The following is an 18,376-nucleotide window of genomic DNA, read 5'->3' on the forward strand; positions in this document are numbered from 1 at the left end:
GAACGACCTCATCCTAATCCGAAATGATATCGGAACAACTCGACCTGGAGAAGGAAAGCTGGCAGCAAACTGGAAAGGACCCTACCGAGTCATAGAAGTACTTGGAAAGGGCTACTACAGGCTGTCCGAACTCGAAGGGGGAGAGCTTCTAAGGTCATGGCACGCCTGCAACCTAAGAAGTTATTATTGTTAAAGGTAATAAAGATCTTAGGATAAGGTGCACTCTTTTTCCAGAAAAGGTTTTTTAATGAGGCACCAAGCCAAGATCTACAAACTGCCCAACTTAGACGGGAAAACACCCACATGTATATATCGGTATATTTTCTATCTTGAATAAAGTTTTTTCAGATTCTCTACAAATCCTCTTTACCAAGACGCATTAATCTGAAACGCAAAATTCATCGCCGATTATAAAACTACAGATCGGCAAAAAGTGAAAATTAAACTCACTGTTCGATCAGGATAAAGACCAACAAAGATGAAAACCGAATTCATCAAAGGTCGACCAAACCGAGGATTAAACCTAATTTCTACAAAATCGGCAAAGATGAAAGTGACAAAAACAGATTAAATGCAAGAAGTTATCGAAAGTGACCCATAGGAAAGGACCTGACGAGGTCTTCAATAAAATGGGTTGCTAAAAAATAACTTAAAAGATGGACCGACATGAAGAAGTCGGACCAGTCGACCATAACTACAAAGTTATAAAAAGTAAATCCCTAGAAAGAGGCCTGGCCAGCCCTAAAAAAGAGGATTACTAGAAATAACTTAGAAGGGACCGACACAATAAAGTCGGCCTCCCATAAACCACAAAAGTTATAAAAGTAATTCATAAAAGAGATTTGACAAAAGTTCCAAAATGGATTACTAAAAATAACTTAGAAGGGACCGGCACAATAAAGTCGGCCTCCCATAAACCATAAAAGTTATAAAAGTAATCCATAAAAGTGATCTGACAAAAGATCCAAAATGGATTACTAAAAATACCTTAGAATGGACCAACACAATAAAGTCAGCCTCCCCCAAACTACAAAAAGTTATAAAAAGTAATCCATAAGAAGAGACCTAACAAAGGTCCAAATAATATGGATTACTAAAAATAACTTAGAAGGGACCGACATGATGAAGTCGTCCCAAAGAAATCACACAAGTTATGAAAAGTAATCCATAGAAAAGACCTAACAAAGGTCCAAACAAAATGGATTACTAGAAATAACTTCAGGCCGAAATGAAGAAGTCGGCCGACAGAAGGCATACAAGTTGGACCCAGAAATCCACGACCTCAAAAGAATCAAGCTACAAGTATGAAAGTACGAAGGCAATCAAAAGAGGTCGGACAACAAGGCTCCAACACTCCCAAGAACCTAGAAGGTGTCAGATAGGTGCAGACAAGCAAATCACAAAAGAAACAAGGTTATAATAATAATAAGACTCAAGAGGCCACCTGAAGTCGACCCAAAAGCCAGAAAAACTACATTGTTTTTTCCAAAAATAAAGTTGCTAACAGAAAAGCAACTAAGAGTATCCAGCAGTCAGAAACCACAAATTACAAAATAAAAAGAGTTCAAAGCCCACAGGCCGAGCTATATACAAAACATCCAAAATAATCATAGAGGACCCAAGGACTCCCCAGTAGCAGCATCCTGAGGTGAAGGAGGACGAGTCTGGAGGGGTACTGCATCCACCGTTCCATCATCCCGGTTCAGGATCTGGACGTCAGGATCAGACTCAGGTTGACCGACTTCAGCTGCCAGAGTTGAGGAAGGCGGGGCAACAGAGACTTTGACAGTAGGCACAGGAGGCGGCTCGACATCATCATCACCATCAAGGTCATCAGGGACAATCTTACCATCTTTTACAATGTTGTCCAAGCTGAAAAGAGTAAGATCAAGCTTGGGCATAAGAACTTGAACTTGTTCCTTTAAATTCTCATAAGCAGCATTTACACTTCCCACAAGATGACCTTGAAGCTCAGCATAGTCAGCTCGGACAGACTCCAAACTCTCCCTGAGACCCATCATCTCCCTATAAGTTGTAACATAGCTCTCCTTATGCTTCAACGCCGTGTCCTCGGATAACTTTGCAGAAGCCGCAAAGGCTATAGCCCGAGTCTTCTCACCCTCCAACTCCTTCTCCAATCCGGCCACTTTCACCTCGAGCTCCTCCTTCAAACCCTTAATCCGCTCAAACTCTGACTTGGCCTCCTCCATAAAAGCCTTTGTTGCATGGATAGGAAGATCTTGGGCAGTTCGATATAGAGTTGTTCCCATATATGCCATCTTGATGCTGCTCCGAGTAATAAAATCCAAATAACGAAGAAGAGAGACATCGTCAGTAGGAATAACACCACAAGGAGCAATTTGCTGGTCAACAAACCCAACAGCATCAAAATCAGGAGCATCTAGATTGAAGGGCTCAATAGTCTGAGGTCTTTTTGAAGGAAGAACGGCAGTAGGAGAAGAGGTAGCAGCAGAAGCCTGGGGAGGGTCGGTCAAATGAACTCGAGGGGTAGGAATCATCCTCCTCGGTCCAGGAGAGCTCGGCACGAGTTGTTTAAGAGGAACACGAGAAGACCCTTCCCCAGCCACCTTGGCCAAGATGTTTTGGGCCGTTGTAGCCTTCCTCGCTTTTTTAAAGGCTTTCATAGAGTCATTATTCTTAGCCATCTCTGAAAAAAGAAAATCAACCAAAAAATAGGTCACAGACTGGGAAGAAAGGAAGCAAAGTGAAACAGAGCAAAAATAAGTCAATCAAATACCCAACATAGTTTGGACAAGGGAGGGGTCTCCCAGAAATCTCTTAGTATCGAGATGGGGAGGTTCCCCCCAAATATCTTCCAAAACATTCACAAAAGCCTGCTCGACCTCGTCAAGCATCTCCCACGTGTATCGAGATACCACAACATTCTTTTGCCAACACAAGGGAAAGGCAGGTTCATTATTTGATTCCAAGAAAAATGGTCGAGCTCCTTCAATAGCTCAGACCTTAAAAAAGTAATTCTTAAAATCCCTAAAGGACTTGTCATACATAGCAAACACTTTGTGTCCCTGGGCAGATCGAAAGGAAATCTAAGAAGCTTTCTTTTTTGAGGAAATCACGGGCTTAGTCAAAATAAAAAGATAAAGCAAGAGAGTTTGAGAAGGTGTGACATTCAACTCTTGGCAAAGCAACTGAAAGATCTTGATAAAACCCCAGGAGTTCGGATGGAGTTGAGATGGAGCTACGTTACACGACCACAACAAGTCAGTCTCAAAGGAAGTAAAAGGAAAAGTAATGTTCAGCTGGCTGAAAAAATAGTCATAAGCGTAAAAGAAGGGACGTTCCCCCTGGGTCAGAGCAGGAAAGCAAACCCTTTCATCAGAATCAGGTGCTACCAATTCATAGTTCTTTTCCTGATCTTTATTCCTACAGATTTGATGATGTTTTCTAAGCTCTGTGCAGAATTCAAAATTAACTACAGAGACGCACATCAAGACGAGGGAGTCTAGCCAATCAGACATGCCCTCGGGGACTTTGGAGGAGGTCTCGACAATATTTTTGCGAGAAGACATGGTCAACTAATCCTACAGCAAAGAAAAAAGAGAAGAATTACTAAATAAACAGCTCGGACAAAACAGATATAACTCGATCTAAGGCACACATGACAAAAGGAAATCCCAGGACACAACCCACTAGTCCAAGGGCATCCTTTCGAGGCAATAACAGAGCGACAAAGCAAGATCTACAAAGATATCTCAGCAAGAAAAATAAACCTTCTTTTAGTCAAAACGTCGAGAAGAAAATTACAAATCAAATAAGTCATCAAAAATAGCCACCTTTCAAACTACAGTTTCAGTCTATCAGCAAAAGGAACTACCAGCAGCAAATTTTTGCCAAGAGAAAATCATCAAAGACGCAACCCTTTTTCAAAATCAAACAAGCTATTATCCCAAGAAGCTCCAAAATCAAAAAATACAGAAACAGAAAATAACATGCAAAGCCCTAAAAGCTTCAACCATCAGGAAAGGCGAAAAGGTTCATACAAAAAGACGAAAGAAAATTCCAGAACACACATTACAACAACAATAAGACACATCAAAAGCAGAAATATCCAAACTTTCTCCAAGATTAGGCAAATGTAAAGAAAGCGACAAAAAAGGAAGAGAAAGTACTAACCTGTAAAGAGGAAGAAGAGACAAGCGTGAGGAAAAGGTTCGGAGGAAACGGCAGCAACGAAGCACCCTTGCGTCAAAGTGAACAGAAGGAAAAAAGCACCTCAAAGCAAAAATGACGAAATGCAAAGAGATGAGAGAAACAAAAAGCAAAGCAAAAGCGAAAGGTTCGGAAGCAAAAGAAACTGAAAAGAAGGATTCGAAAAAACAAGAAAAAAGAGGGAAATGGCAAAAGAGAAATTAATGAGCATTTAAAAATCTCACACGTTCCCAAGACAAGAGTGCAAATGCAAAGCGCGCACTTTCAAACTAAAAAAAAAAGCAAAGGAAAATGCTTCACATTCAAAAAGCTTCAGCAGAAATCGACCAAAGTGCTCGAGCTCGGCTTTACCAGAGAAGGATTGAAGTTCTAAAGATTAAAGGACTCGACCTCAAAAGGAAGGCCGTACTTGAGCAGGGGCACTGTTCATACCCTGGGTGGAGCTCTCCGACCCGGGTTGTTTAGCGACAAGTCGACCGACCTCTTCAGGTCAGGACTATCTGACCTCTTCTCAAAGAGCTCGGCCAAATCACCAGGAAAGCCCAAAAGGGGCCCAAACAGAGGAACACGACCCAAACCTAAAGGCAATCCAAGCCTATAGAGATAAGGGCGGTTCCCTTGAAGATAAGATGACTTCACTCGAAGATAAGATAAGATAAGATAATTATCTTATCTCCAGAAAGGTTACTCCGCACTACTATAAATAAACTGGAGCACCCAGATATAACTCATACTTTGATTCTACAAAAAACCTGCTTAATACCCTTGCTAAATTAAGCATCGGAGTCCCTTGTAGGTACTACCATCCTCCGGTGACGAAGGATCAGCACCGCCACCAAGTCCAACAAGTCGGACACATCAGCTCCAACCAGTACAGAAGATCTTGTCCGAGATCAACCTACAGTTTCAGGTAACCCTCGGAACAATACTACAGTTTCCAGATCCCAGGAATGCTGCCAATTAGTTCTAACCTCTACCAAGAAGGTTCTAACCTCCGGACTTGGTTCGTGGATCAGAAACCCAAGAGATACCCAAGAAATACGCACTCAAGCTGTCACCCAATGACTACGTTGAGCTCAGATAGAATGGGAGTGGTTGTCAGGCACGCGTTCATAGAATTGAGAATAATAATGAGTGTCACAGATCATCTCATTCTCTATATTGAAGTACGAATGAGTATCTTAGAATATAATCAAGCGTGATTGAATAGAAAATAGTAGTAATTGCATTAATCCATTGAAACACAGCAGAGCTCCTCACCCCTACCTATGGGGTTTAGAGACTCATGCCGTAGAAGATACAATATGAAGTGTAAAATGTCATGGGTTACAAAATAAATCCCTAAAAGTAGTTTTTATACTAGACTAGTAACTTAGGGTTACAGAAAATGAGTAACTAGGTGTAGATAGCGCAGAATTCCACTTTCGGGACCCACTTGGTGAGTGTTTGGGCTGAGCTTTCAAGCTTCCACGTGCATATGCCTCAAATTGGAGTTAAACACCACCCTGGGTGCCAAAATGGGCTTTTAACGCCAAAAAGTGTGCCAGTTCTGGCGTTTTACGCCAGAAAGTTTTTGGCTGGAAATTAACGCCAGTTTGAGCCATAAAATCTCCGGAAAGTATGGACTATTATTTATTTCTGGAAAGCCCAATATGTCTAATTTCCAACGCAATTGATAGCGCGGCAATTGGGCTTTTGTCGCTCCAGAAAAGCCATTTCGAGTGCAGGAGGGTCAGAATCCAACAGCATCTGCAGTCCTTTCTCAGCCTCTGAATCAGATTTTTGCGCAGATCTCTCAATTTCAGCCAGAAAATACCTGAAATTACAGAAAAACACACAAACTCATAGTAAAGTCCAGAAATGTGATTTTTGAATAAAAACTAATAAAAATATAATAAAAAGTAACTAAAATATACTAAAAACTACCTAAAAATAATGCCAAAAAGGGTATAAATTATCCACTCATCACATATCTGAAATTTCCACCAATAAATTACATAAGTATCTTTATTTTAATATATGTTTTATTTATCTTTCAATTATCAAAACTCATAACCAATTGAATCCGCCTGACTAAGATTTACAGGATGACCATAGCTTGCTTCAAGCCGGCAATCTCTGTGGGATCGACCCTTACTCGCGTAAGGTTTTATTATTTGGACAACCCAGTGCACTTGCTGGTTAGTTGTACCAGAGTTGTGAAAAGTGTGATCACAATTCCGTGTACCAAGGAGCTAGAGCAAAAGTCTGATTCAGAGACAGAGAAAGTACTGCAGATGCTGTCCAGATCTGACCTCTTTGTACTCGAAAGAGATTTTCTGGAGCTACAGAACTCCAAATGGAGATTTCTCAATGGATATGGAAAGCTGACTTCTAGAGTTTTTCATCAATGTATAATTGTTTATACGTTATTTCGGATTAGAAGGCCCACAACTTGCGTCCAACGCCAGCTTCTTGCCCCCTTTCTGGCATCCAGCGCCCAAGGAACAGAGCCCAATGTCCAAACACCCAAAGAGGACCCCCTGGCTGGCGTTCCACGCCCAAGAGACCCCATAGCAGGTGGATCTCATCAAAGCTTAGCCCAAACATTCACCAAGTGGGCCCCAGAAGTGGATTTTAGCACTAAAAAGATTGTTTAACCCTAACTAGTCATTAGTTTAGTATTTAAGGGATTTACTTCATGTTATTCGGACACTTTTTCATCATCATTCAGCATTATTTTCATTTTACCTTATATTTTACCTCAGTATGAGTTTCTAAACCTCCTAGGTTGAGGGGAGGAGCCCTGCTGAGTCCTATGTATTAATAAAAGTACTATTGTTTCTTCTTCGATCCTTGTTTGATCTATCTTTAAGATGTATATCCAATCTTCATCGTGGTGAATAGGATGATCTGACAAATTAGCTCTGTTCATCACATTAAGACAAACGTGCCTGACAAACACCCGTGTCTACTTGGGTTCGTGTGAATACCTGGCTGGAAAAGCACAAACCAACAGCTATGTTTATACATCTCTCAGACGGCTAATCCATGACTTCGTTGGGGACTTCTCGAGACACTAGTTAAGCCAATTTTCGGAGATATTAGGGTCTCTGTGGTATAGGCTAGAATCCATAGAAGCAGCACTCTCTGATTCGAAAGATTCAATCTTGTCTGTGGCGTTTTGAGTAGGATCGCCAAGAGAATGAACTGCTAGAGCTTCACCCTCCGTCAGATTGAATGACCACGGGCAATGGTGTTTGATCTGGAGCAGAGGAGATCTATGACCACGGGCAATGGTGTTGATCATATACAGCCTGCCATAGAATAAGATCATTCACAAGCAGAGAAGACAGTAGTACCAGAATTAATTCAAAAAGGCTAAGCAACTACAAACCTTAACTATTTCCTTTTCACAGTTTACACCACTTCTGAGTTCTAATTGCCCCTTCTTTCCTCTATTCCTAGTACTGACTCTATTTGATATAAAAAGTAATTTATACAATATTAAAACACATTAAATCCTTCTGGTCTTCCTGACTAAGACCTGCAGGATAACCATAGCTTGCTTCAAACCACAATCTCTGTGAGATCGACCCTGACTCACTCAGGTATTACTTGGACGACCCAGTGCACTTGCTGGTACAATAGTATGAAGGTGTAGTGATTCGTACGCACCAGTGATCTTACTCAAAACGCCACAGACAAGGTCGAATCTTTCAGATCAGAGAACGTTGCTCCTTGGGTTCTAGCCTATACCACAAAGGCCCTAATCGCCATGCACCTCGGCTACACTGATGTCTCAAGAAGTACCCAACGAAGCCGTGGATTAGCCATCTAAGAGATGTATAATCAAGTTGGTGGTTCAATACTATCCCGTCAAGGACACGTAAAAACCCTTGAGGAATTGGGATGACGGTCAAGTTACACTCCCAATCCATTAGGATGAAGAACGAAGATACATCTTAGAATAGAATCAAGCATAGATTGAAGTAGAATAGTGATATTACTAATTCATAAGAATCAACAGAGCTCCTAACCTTAAACTTAGGAGGTTAGTGACTCATACTGTACAAAGGAACAATGTAATTCAAAAATATGGCAACAAGTTCTCAACAAGGGTGATCCTTGTTCTATATATACTAATCTAATAACTAAGGATTACAGAAAATAAGATAAACTAGTCTTGTAGTGCGAAAATCCACTTCTGGGGCCCACTTGGTGAGTGTTTGGGCTGAGCTTGAGTGAAATCCACGAGCTAGTACCCCTCTTGGGCATTAAACGCCAACCTTGGACTCCCTTTTGGGCATTTAGACGCCAGCTACTCCTCTTTGGGCATTGGACGCCAGGAATGGGGCTAGTGACTGGCATTGAATGCCAGTTTGGGCCTTCATTTCCAAAACAAAGTATGGATTATTATATATTTTTGGAAAGTCCTGGAAGTTAGATTTTCATAGTCATTGAGATCGCGTCATTTGAACTTCTGTAGCTCCAGAAATGCTCCTTCTAGTGCATGGAGGTCAGATCCTGGAAGCATCTGCAGTCCTTTTTCTGTCTCTGAATCAGACTTTTGTTCAAGCTCCTCAATTTCAGGTAAAAGATATCTAAAATCACCATAAAACACACAAACTCAATGTAAAATCCATAAATATGAATTTTGCATTAAAACCTATGAAAATATAATAAAACTTAAACAAAACATAATGAAAACTATATGAAAAACATGCCAAAAAGCGTATAAAATATCCGCTCATCAAAACACCAAACTTAAACTGTTGCTTGTCCCCAAGCAACCAAAATTAAATGAATAGTAGCTTAGTTTCAATTAGATGAGTGGGACTAATAGCTTTTTGTTTCTGAATAGTCTTGGCATCTCACTTTCCTTTGAAGCTCAGAATAATTGGCATCATTAGGAACCTAGAATCCAAATGATACTATTGATTCTCCCAGTTCAGTTCTTTTTTATTCTTGAACACATCTTCTTTAGAGTCTTGGCCGTGACCCTAAGCGCTTTGTTTTCCAATATTACCACCGGATACATAAACGCCACAGACACTTAACTAGGTGAACACTTTCAGATTGTGATTCAGCTTTGCTAGAATCCCCAGAAAGTGGTGTCCAGAGTTCTTAAGCACACTCTTTGCTTTGGATCACGACTTTAACTGCTCAGTCTCAAGCTTTTTACTTGACACCTTCACACCACAAGCATATAGTTAGGAAAGCAGCTCATTTGAACTGTTTAAGCCAAGATTTTGTTCCTTGTGGGCCCCCAAACCATTGATGCTCAAATTCTTGTATCCTTACTCTTGCCTTTTGGTTTGAAGAGCTATTGCCTTTTTCTTTTTCTGCTTTACTTTTTTTCGCATATTTTTTTTCTTTTTTGCTTTTCGCTACTTTTTCTTGCTTCAAGAATCAATTTTTTGATTTTTCAGATTACTAATAACACTTCACTTTCATCATCATTCTTTCAAGAACCAACATTCTTTAACTCCAACATCAAATATGCACTATTTATTCATGCATTCAAAAAATAAAAGCAATGCCACCACTTCAAATAATTGACTATTCAATATATAATTCGAAATTTATGTATCATTACTGCTTTTAAAAAAATCAAAATTTTATTCAAGTTCAATGGGATGATAAGAGGAACATTTTATTGCTAATTGTAAAATAAAAACTTAAATCCTAATAATGCTCATGCAATTCTGAAATTAAAAGATGGAAATTTAAATAAAGGCTTAAATGCTACTAGTGATCATGTAAATCTAAACATAAGAAATAGGAATTAGAATAGGCACAAAAATAGAGAGGTGGAACTCAACCACCTTAATTATGGGAGGTGTTAGGCTCTTTAGGGGATAATTTCTGACGCTTCAGTTCTTTTAACTCACGCCCCTGCTTCTCTTGTTTCTTGACCAATTTGCAAAGCATGCTAGTCTGGTCTTTTTGCTCCTCTCTTAATTGATCCAAGGTGGTTTGTAATTGTGCAACAGATGCTTTCAGATGGGTCCAATATTCAATTGGAAGGATCTTTTGTGTCTGAAGAGGTGGCTTCCTTTTGGGATGATCAGCTGGTACTTGGGAGCATTCTATCACTTGCTTGATGATTGGGCTTTCTGCTGGGATAAAGGAGTCTCTGTTAATCATGACTCCAGCCTCTTTACACAGGCGAAAGATAAGGTTTGGATAGGCCAATCTGGCTTGAGTTAACATCCTGTTTGTAACCTTGTACAGCTCACAGGGAATTAGTTGGTGGACTTCCACCTCATTCCCCATCATGATGCAGTGAATCATCACAGCCCTTCTAATGGTAACTTCAAAGCGGTTGCTAGTAGGGAGTATAGAATGGCCAATGAAATCCAACCAACCCCTAGCAACTAGTTTAAGATCCAATCTTCTCAGTTGGTTTGGTTTACCTTTGGTGTTATTGATCCACTGAGTTTCAGGTAGACATATGTCTTCTAGAATCTGATCCAGCTTGGGATCAGCTACCACCCTCCTATTAAAGGATTCTGGATCATCCCTTTGTGGAGGCAGCTTAAAGACCTCTCTCACCTTGTCAAGATGAAAATAGAGAGTCTTCCTTCGCACCATGGTGTGAAAAGTATGGAATCCTTGTCCATCTTTCTTTTTCTTATCTGTCATCTACAGATTTGCATGGAATTCATGGATCATTGTTATTCCAACATTGATCTCAGGGTCAGCCAGGATCTCTCAGCCTCTCTTTTGAATTTGCTCTTGGATCTCCGGATACTCATCTTCTTTTAATTCGAATTTGGCCTCCGGGATCACTGTCCTTTTGCACATTATTTTGTAATAATATTTTTCATGCTGCTTTGTGTAAAATCTGAGAGGTTTTAAAACAATTGTTTGGTTGTCTTTTTTCTTGCTTTTTGAAATGGGATTTTTAGTTTTTGGAGACATGGAATTCGAATGGAGTGAGAAGGCAAGGCTCTTTCCACACCAAACTTAAAAGGTTTGCTTATCCTCGAGCAAAAGAGAAGAAAGAAGATGAAGAGGAGGAGAAGAATTCAAAAGGAATGAGGATGAGGGGGTGTGTGGGGTGAATGGTATATATAGGGAGCGGGTGGGTTTTCGAAATTAATTAGATAAAAGATAAAGGAGATATGATTCACATCTTGGTAAAAGATAGAAAAAGATAAGTTTTAAAAATTGTTTAATCATCAAAAGATATGAAAAAGATAAAAAGATAAGATAGAAAGTATGAAAAAGATTTTAAAGTTAAATAAAAGCTTTGAAAAAGAATTGCAAAAGATATGAAATTTTGAAAAAGATTTAAAAAGATTTTAAATTTGAAAGGAATTCGAAATTAAAAGATGATTTTTGAAAGAATTTTGTTTAGAATATATGATTAAAAATATGAGATTTGGAAAAGATAAGTTTTGAAGAAGTCAAAAACTTCCCTATGCCTTGTTTAGCGTTTGAACGCCCAGAATGCCTTGATTCTGGCATTCAACGCCATCCTAGTGCTCTTTCTGGGCATTGAACGCCCAGCCAGTGCCTCCTAGCTGGCGTTCAACACCAGCTTGCCACACCTTCATGGTTCAACCACTGCTCTTTAGCTAGCGTTCAATGCTAGTCTTGCATCCCCCTTCAGGGCATTGAACGCCCAGCCAGTGCTCCCTGGCTGGCGTTCAACGCCAGGCTTACGGCTACTTGAAGGCGTTCAACACCCAACCAATACCTCCTGGCTGGCGTTGAACGCCAGTCTCGCTACCTTTTGGGGGAGTCAACGCCCCCTTTCCGTCTTGTCTGGTGTTCAAGATAGACTGGCAAGTATACCGGCAAGTATACCGGGTCGTCCAAGTAATACCTCAGGTGAGTGAGGGTCGATCCCACAGAGATTGTTGGTTTGAGCAAGTAGTGGATACCTTGCAGATCTTAGTTAGGTGGATAGAAAATATAGTTGTCATGAGAAAACACATAAAATAGATAAATAAATAAAACGTTACTAGATAGGTGTAAAATCAACGGTATGAGAATGGTTGAGGCTTTGAAGATGCTTCTTCCTTCTAGATCAACTTTTCTCATCATCTACTCTAACTTCTGATTGATTCATTTCATGGCAGGCTGTATATGATTAACGCCGGGTTAGCGGTCATTAATTTCTTTTGCTTCAGATCAACCGCCGGGTCAGTGGTCATCCAATCTGAACGGGGGTGAAGCTCTAGCAGTTCATTCCCTTGATGATCCTACTCAAAATGCCACAGACAAGGTCAGATCTTCCAGATCAGAGAACGCAGCTCCTTGGGTTCTAACCTATACTACAAAGGCCCTAATTTCCCCACACCTCGGCTGCACTGATGTCTCGAGAAGTACCCAATGAAGCCGTAGATTAGCCGTCTAAGAGATGTATAATCAAGCTGGTAGTTCACTACTATCCCGTCAAGGACTCGAAAGAACTCATATGGAATTGGGATGATGATCAAGTTACACTCCCAATCCATTAGGATGAAGAACGAAGATACATCTTAGAATAGAATCAAGCATAGATTGAAGTAGAATAGTAATATCATTAATTGATAAGAATTAGCAGAGCTCCTAACCATAACCATAGGAGGTTAGTAACTCATACTATACAAAGGAATAATGTAATTCAAAATATGGCAAAAAGTTCTGAACAAGGGTGATCCTTGTTCTATTTTTACTAATCTAATAACTAAGGATTACAGAAAATAAGATAAACTACTCTTGAAGTGCGAAAATCCACTTCTGGGGCCCACTTGGTGACTGTTTGGGCTGAACTTGAGTGAAATCCATGAGCTAGTACCCCTTTTGGGCATTGAACACCAACCTTGGACTCCCTTTTGGGTGTTTGGACGCCAGCTACTCCCCTTTGGGCGTTGGACGCCAAGAATGGGGCTGGTGGCTGGTGTTGAATGCCAGTTTTGGGCCTTCATTTCCAAAGCAAAGTATAGACTATTATATATTTCTTGAAATTCCTAGATGTTAGCTTTCCATAGCTATTGAGAGCATGCCATTTGGACTTCTGTAGCTCCAGAAATGCTCTTTCTAGTGCATGGAGGTCAGATCCTAACAGCATCTGCAGTCCTTTCTCTGTCTTTGAATCAGACTTTTGCTCAAGCTCCTCAATTCCAGCTAGAAAATACCTGAAATCACCATAAACTCACAAACTCAAAGTAGAATCCAAAAATATGAATTTTTCACTAAAACCTATAAAAATATAATAAAACTTAAACAAAACATAATGAAAACTATATGAATAACATGCCAATAAGCGTATATAATATCTGCTCATCAATATCTAACCTAATTGATTTTGAAAATAAAATAAAATAATAAATTCTAAAACCTAAAAGATTGTGTTTTGTTTTATAATAATAAAAAATAAATAATAAAAATAAACTAAAAATAACTAAATTCATGAAGACTTCATTGGACTCCAAAAACGCGCTACTGGCACTAAACGCCAGGCTTGGTGTTTAGTGCTGCTGAGGCAGAAAACGTTGTGTGAGTTGCTGTCTTCCTGGCGCTAAACGCCAGGGTTGGCATTTAGTGCCACCAGCATGTGGTTCTGGCCATTGTTTACGAGGTAGTTGATGAGCGGATAATTTATACACTTTTTGACATTATTTTTAGTATGTTTTTAGTAGGATCTAGTTACTTTTAGGGATGTTTTCATTAGTTTTTATGTTAAATTCACATTTCTGGACTTTACTATGAGTTTGTGTATTTTTCTGTGATTTCAGGTATTTTCTGGCTGAAATTGAGGGACTTGAGCAGAAATCAGATTCAGAGGTTGAAGAAGGACTACTGATGCTGTTGGATTCTGACCTCCCTGCACTCAACATGGATTTTCTGGAGCTACAAAACTCGAAATGGCGCGCTTCCAATTGTGTTGGAAATTAGATATCCAGGGCTTTCCAGCAATGTATAATAGTCCATACTTTGACCAAGAATAGACGATGTAAACTGGCGTTCAACGCCAGCTCTCTGACCAAATCTGGCGTCCAGCGCCAGAAAAGGATCCAAAACCAGAGTTGAACGCCCAAACTGGCACAGAAGCTGGCGTTCAACTCCACAAATGGCCTCTGCACGTGTAACACTCAGGCTCAGCCCAAACACACACCAAGTGGGCCCCGAAAGTGGATTTATGCATCAACTACTTACTTCTGTAAACCCTAGTAGCTAGATTATTATAAATAGGACCTCTTACTATTGTATTAGGCATCTTTGGTCTCAGTTTTATTCCATTGTTCATCTTAGGAGACTATTGATCTCGTTTAGGGGGCTGGCCATCTCGGCCATGCCTGGACCTTTCACTTATGTATTTTCAACGGTAGAGTTTCTACACTCCATAGATTAAGGTGTGGAGCTCTGCTGTTCCTTAAAGATTAATGCAAAGTACTACTGTTTTCTATTCAATTCTTCTTATTTCGCTTCTAATATATCCATTCGCACCCAAGAACGTGATGAAGATGATGATTATGTGTGACGCTCATCATCCTTCTCCCTTATGAACGTGTGCCTGACAAACACTTCTGTTCTACATGAATTAAGCTAGAATGAATATCTCTTAGATCTCCTAACCAGAATCTTCATCGCGCAAGCTAGAATGATGGCAGCATTCAAGAGAATCCGGAAAGTCTAAACCTTGTATGTGGTATTCCGAGTAGGATTCAATGATTGAATGACTGTGACGAGCTCCTAACTCGTGATTGCAGGGCGTTAGTGACAGACGCAAAAGGATAGTAAATCCTATTCCAGCATGATCGAGAACCGACAGATGAATAGCCGTGCCATGACAGGGTGCGTGAGCATATTATTCACTGAGAGGATAAGATGAAGCCATTGACAAGGGTGATGCCTCCAGACGATTAGCCGTGCCGTGACAGGGCATTGGATCATTTTCCCGTGAGATGACCGAAAGTAGCCATTGACAGTGGTGATGTATCACATAAAGCCAGCCATGGAAAGGAGTAAGACTGATTGGATGAAGATAGCAGGAAAGCAGAGGTTCAGAGGAACGAATAGCATCTCCATTCGCTTATCTGAAATTCCTACCAATGATTTACATAAGTACCTCTATCCCTATTCTATTATTTATTATTCGAAAACATCATTATCAATTTATATCTGCCTGACTGAGATTTGCAAGGTGACCATAGCTTGCTTCATACCGACAATCTCCGTGGGATTCGACCCTTACTCACGTAAGGTATTACTTGGACGACACAGTGCACTTGCTGGTCAGTTGTATCGAAGTTGTGACATATTATGAATGTGTAATCACGATTACGCGTACCAAGTTGCTCACGTGCCAGGATTTGTTTGAGCCTGGACATCACAATTTCGTGCACCAAGTTTTTGGCGCCGTTGCCGGGGATTGTTCGAGTTTGGACAACTGACGGTTCATCTTGTTGCTCAGATTAGGTAATTTTCTTTTTATTTTGTTTTCAAAAATTTTTCAAAAAAATCTTTCAAAACTTTCTCACCTGTTTTCGAAAAAATTTTAGATTCAAAATTTTTAAGAATGAATTCTAGTGTTTCATGAAGCATGTAAAGCCTGGCTGGCTGTAAAGCCATGTCTAAATTTATTTGGACTGAGGCTTACAATTTGTTATCAAGATCAATATACTCTGATGTTAAATGCTGAAGCTTGGCTGGCCATTGGCCATGTCTAGTGTTTTGGACTGGAGCTTTCATTGAAAGCTTGGCTGGCTAGTGAGCCATGTCTAATTCCTGGACTGAAGCTTTAGACTAACATGGCAAGATTCCTGGAATTCATATTAAAAATTTTGGAATCCTTATTTTTTCTTTTTCATATAATTTTCGAAAAAATCCAAAAAAAATTAGAAAATCATAAAAATCAAAAATAATTTTCTGTTTCTTGTTTGAGTCTTGAGTCATGTTATAAGTTTGGTGTCAATTGCATGTGCATCTTGCATTTTTTTTGAAAATTCATGCATTCATAGTGTTCTTCATGATCTTCAAGTTGTTCTTGGTAAGTCTTCTTGTTTGATCTTGATGATTTTTTGTTTTGTGTCTTTTCATGTTTATCATATGCATTCTTGAATTCTTAGTGTCTAAGCATTAAAGAATTCTAAGTTTGGTTTCTTGCATGTTTTCTTTGCATTAAAAATTTTTCAAAAATGTGTTCTTGATGTTCATCATGACATTCAAAGTGTTCTTGGTGTTCATCTTGACATTCATATCATTCATACATGCATTCATTGTTTTGATTCAAAAATTTCATGCATTGCATATTTTTAGTGTTTTTCTCTTGCATCATAAAAATTCAAAAATAAAAAAAAATATCTTTCCTCTTTTCTCTCATCAAATTCGAAAATTTGGATTGACTTTTTAAAAAATTTTTGAAAATCAAATTGTTTCTCATGAGTCAAATCAAATTTTCAATTTGAAAATCTTATCTTTTTCAAAATCTTTTTCAAAAATCAAATCTTTTTTAAAATTATTAGTTATTTCCGAAAATTCCAAAAATATTTTTCAAAAATCTTTTTCTTATTTTTACATCAAATTTTCGAAAATAACATAATCAATTAATGTTTTGATTCAAAAAATTTGAAGTTTGTTACTTACTTGTTAAGAAAGATTCAAACTTTAAGTTCTAGAATCATATCTTGTGATTTCTTGTGAATCAAGTCATTAATTGTGATTTTAAAAAAAAATCAAATCTTTTTCAAAACTAATTTCAATCATATCTTTTCAAAAATATCTTCTTATCTTATCTTTTTCAAAAATTTGATTTCAAAATATCTTCTCTAACTTCCTAACTTCCTACCCTTTCAAAATTTGTTTCAACTAACTAACTAACTTTTTGTTTGTTTCTTATCTTTTTCAAAACCACCTAACTAACTCTCTCTCTCTCATTTTCGAAAATATCTTCCCCCTTTTTCAAAATTTCTTTTTTAATTTATTAATTATTTTATTTTTTTTTTAAAATCTTAATTTTCGAAAATCACTAACATTTTTCAAAAACTATTTTCAAAAATCACTAACTCCTTTTCAAAATTAATTTTCGAAAATTCCCTCCTTCTCTCTCATCTTATTTTATTTATTTATTCATCTACTAACATCTCTTCCTCACATCATCACCAAATTCGAACCCCCTCCTCTATCTGTGTTCGAATTTCTTCTTCTCTTCTTCTACTAACAATAAGGAACCTCTTTACTGTGACATAGAGGATTCCTCTTCTTTTCTTCTTCCTTCCTCTTTCTTATGAGTAGGGACAGAGAAAAAGGCATTCTTGTTGAAGCTGATCCAGAACCTGAAAGGACTCTGAAGAGAAAATTAAGAGAAGCTAAATTACAACAATCCAGAGACAACTTAATTTAAAATTTCGAACAAGTAAAGGAGATGGCAGCCGAACCCAACAACAATGCAAGGAGAATGCTTGGTGACTTTACTGCACTTAATTCCAATTTACATGGAAGAAGCATCTCCATTCCTGCCATTGGAGCAAACAACTTTGAGCTGAAACCTCAATTAGTTTCTCTGATGCAGCAGAACTGCAAGTTTCATGGACTTCCATCTGAAGATCCTTTTCAATTCTTAACTGAATTCTTGCAGATATGTGATACTGTTAAGACTAATGGAGTAGATCCTGAAGTCTACAGGCTCATGCTTTTCCCTTTTGCTGTAAGAGACAGAGCTAGATTATGGTTGGATTCTCAACCCAAAGACAACCTGAACTCTTGGGATAAGCTGGTCACGGCTTTCTTAGCCAAGTACTTTCCTCCTCAAAAGCTGAGCAAGCTTAGAGCTGATGTTCAAACCTTCAGACAGAAAGAACGTGAATCCCTCTATGAAGCTTGGGAAAGATACAAACAGTTGACCAAAAAGTGTCCTTCTGACATGCTTTCAGAATGGACCATCCTGGATATATTCTATGATGGTTTATCTGAGTTATCAAAGATGTCATTGGATACTTCTGCAGGTGGATCCATTCACCTAAAGAAAATGCCTGCAGAAGCTCAAGAACTCATTGACATGGTTGCAAATAACCAGTTCATGTACACTTCTGAAAGGAATCCTGTGAGTAATGGGACGCCTATGAAGAAGGGAGTTCTTGAAGTTGATGCTCTGAATGCCATATTGGCTCAGAACAAAATATTGACTTAGCAAGTCAATATGATCTCTCAGAGTCTGCATGGAATGCAAGCTGCATCCAACAGTACTCAAGAGGCTTCTCATGAAGAA

General features: G+C 38.9%; 1 non-coding gene across 1 annotated transcript; it reads right to left on the reverse strand.

Annotated features, from left to right (window-relative positions):
* Window positions 1-17,929: 17,929 nt before the first annotated feature.
* On the reverse strand, window positions 17,930-18,037 carry LOC112725611 (small nucleolar RNA R71). Its single transcript, XR_003164708.1, has one exon. It is a non-coding gene; the product is annotated as a small nucleolar RNA R71 (small nucleolar RNA).
* Window positions 18,038-18,376: the final 339 nt, after the last annotated feature.

The sequence above is a fragment of the Arachis hypogaea genome, chromosome 11, assembly GCF_003086295.3.
Source record: "Arachis hypogaea cultivar Tifrunner chromosome 11, arahy.Tifrunner.gnm2.J5K5, whole genome shotgun sequence".
Taxonomy (NCBI): domain Eukaryota; kingdom Viridiplantae; phylum Streptophyta; class Magnoliopsida; order Fabales; family Fabaceae; genus Arachis; species Arachis hypogaea.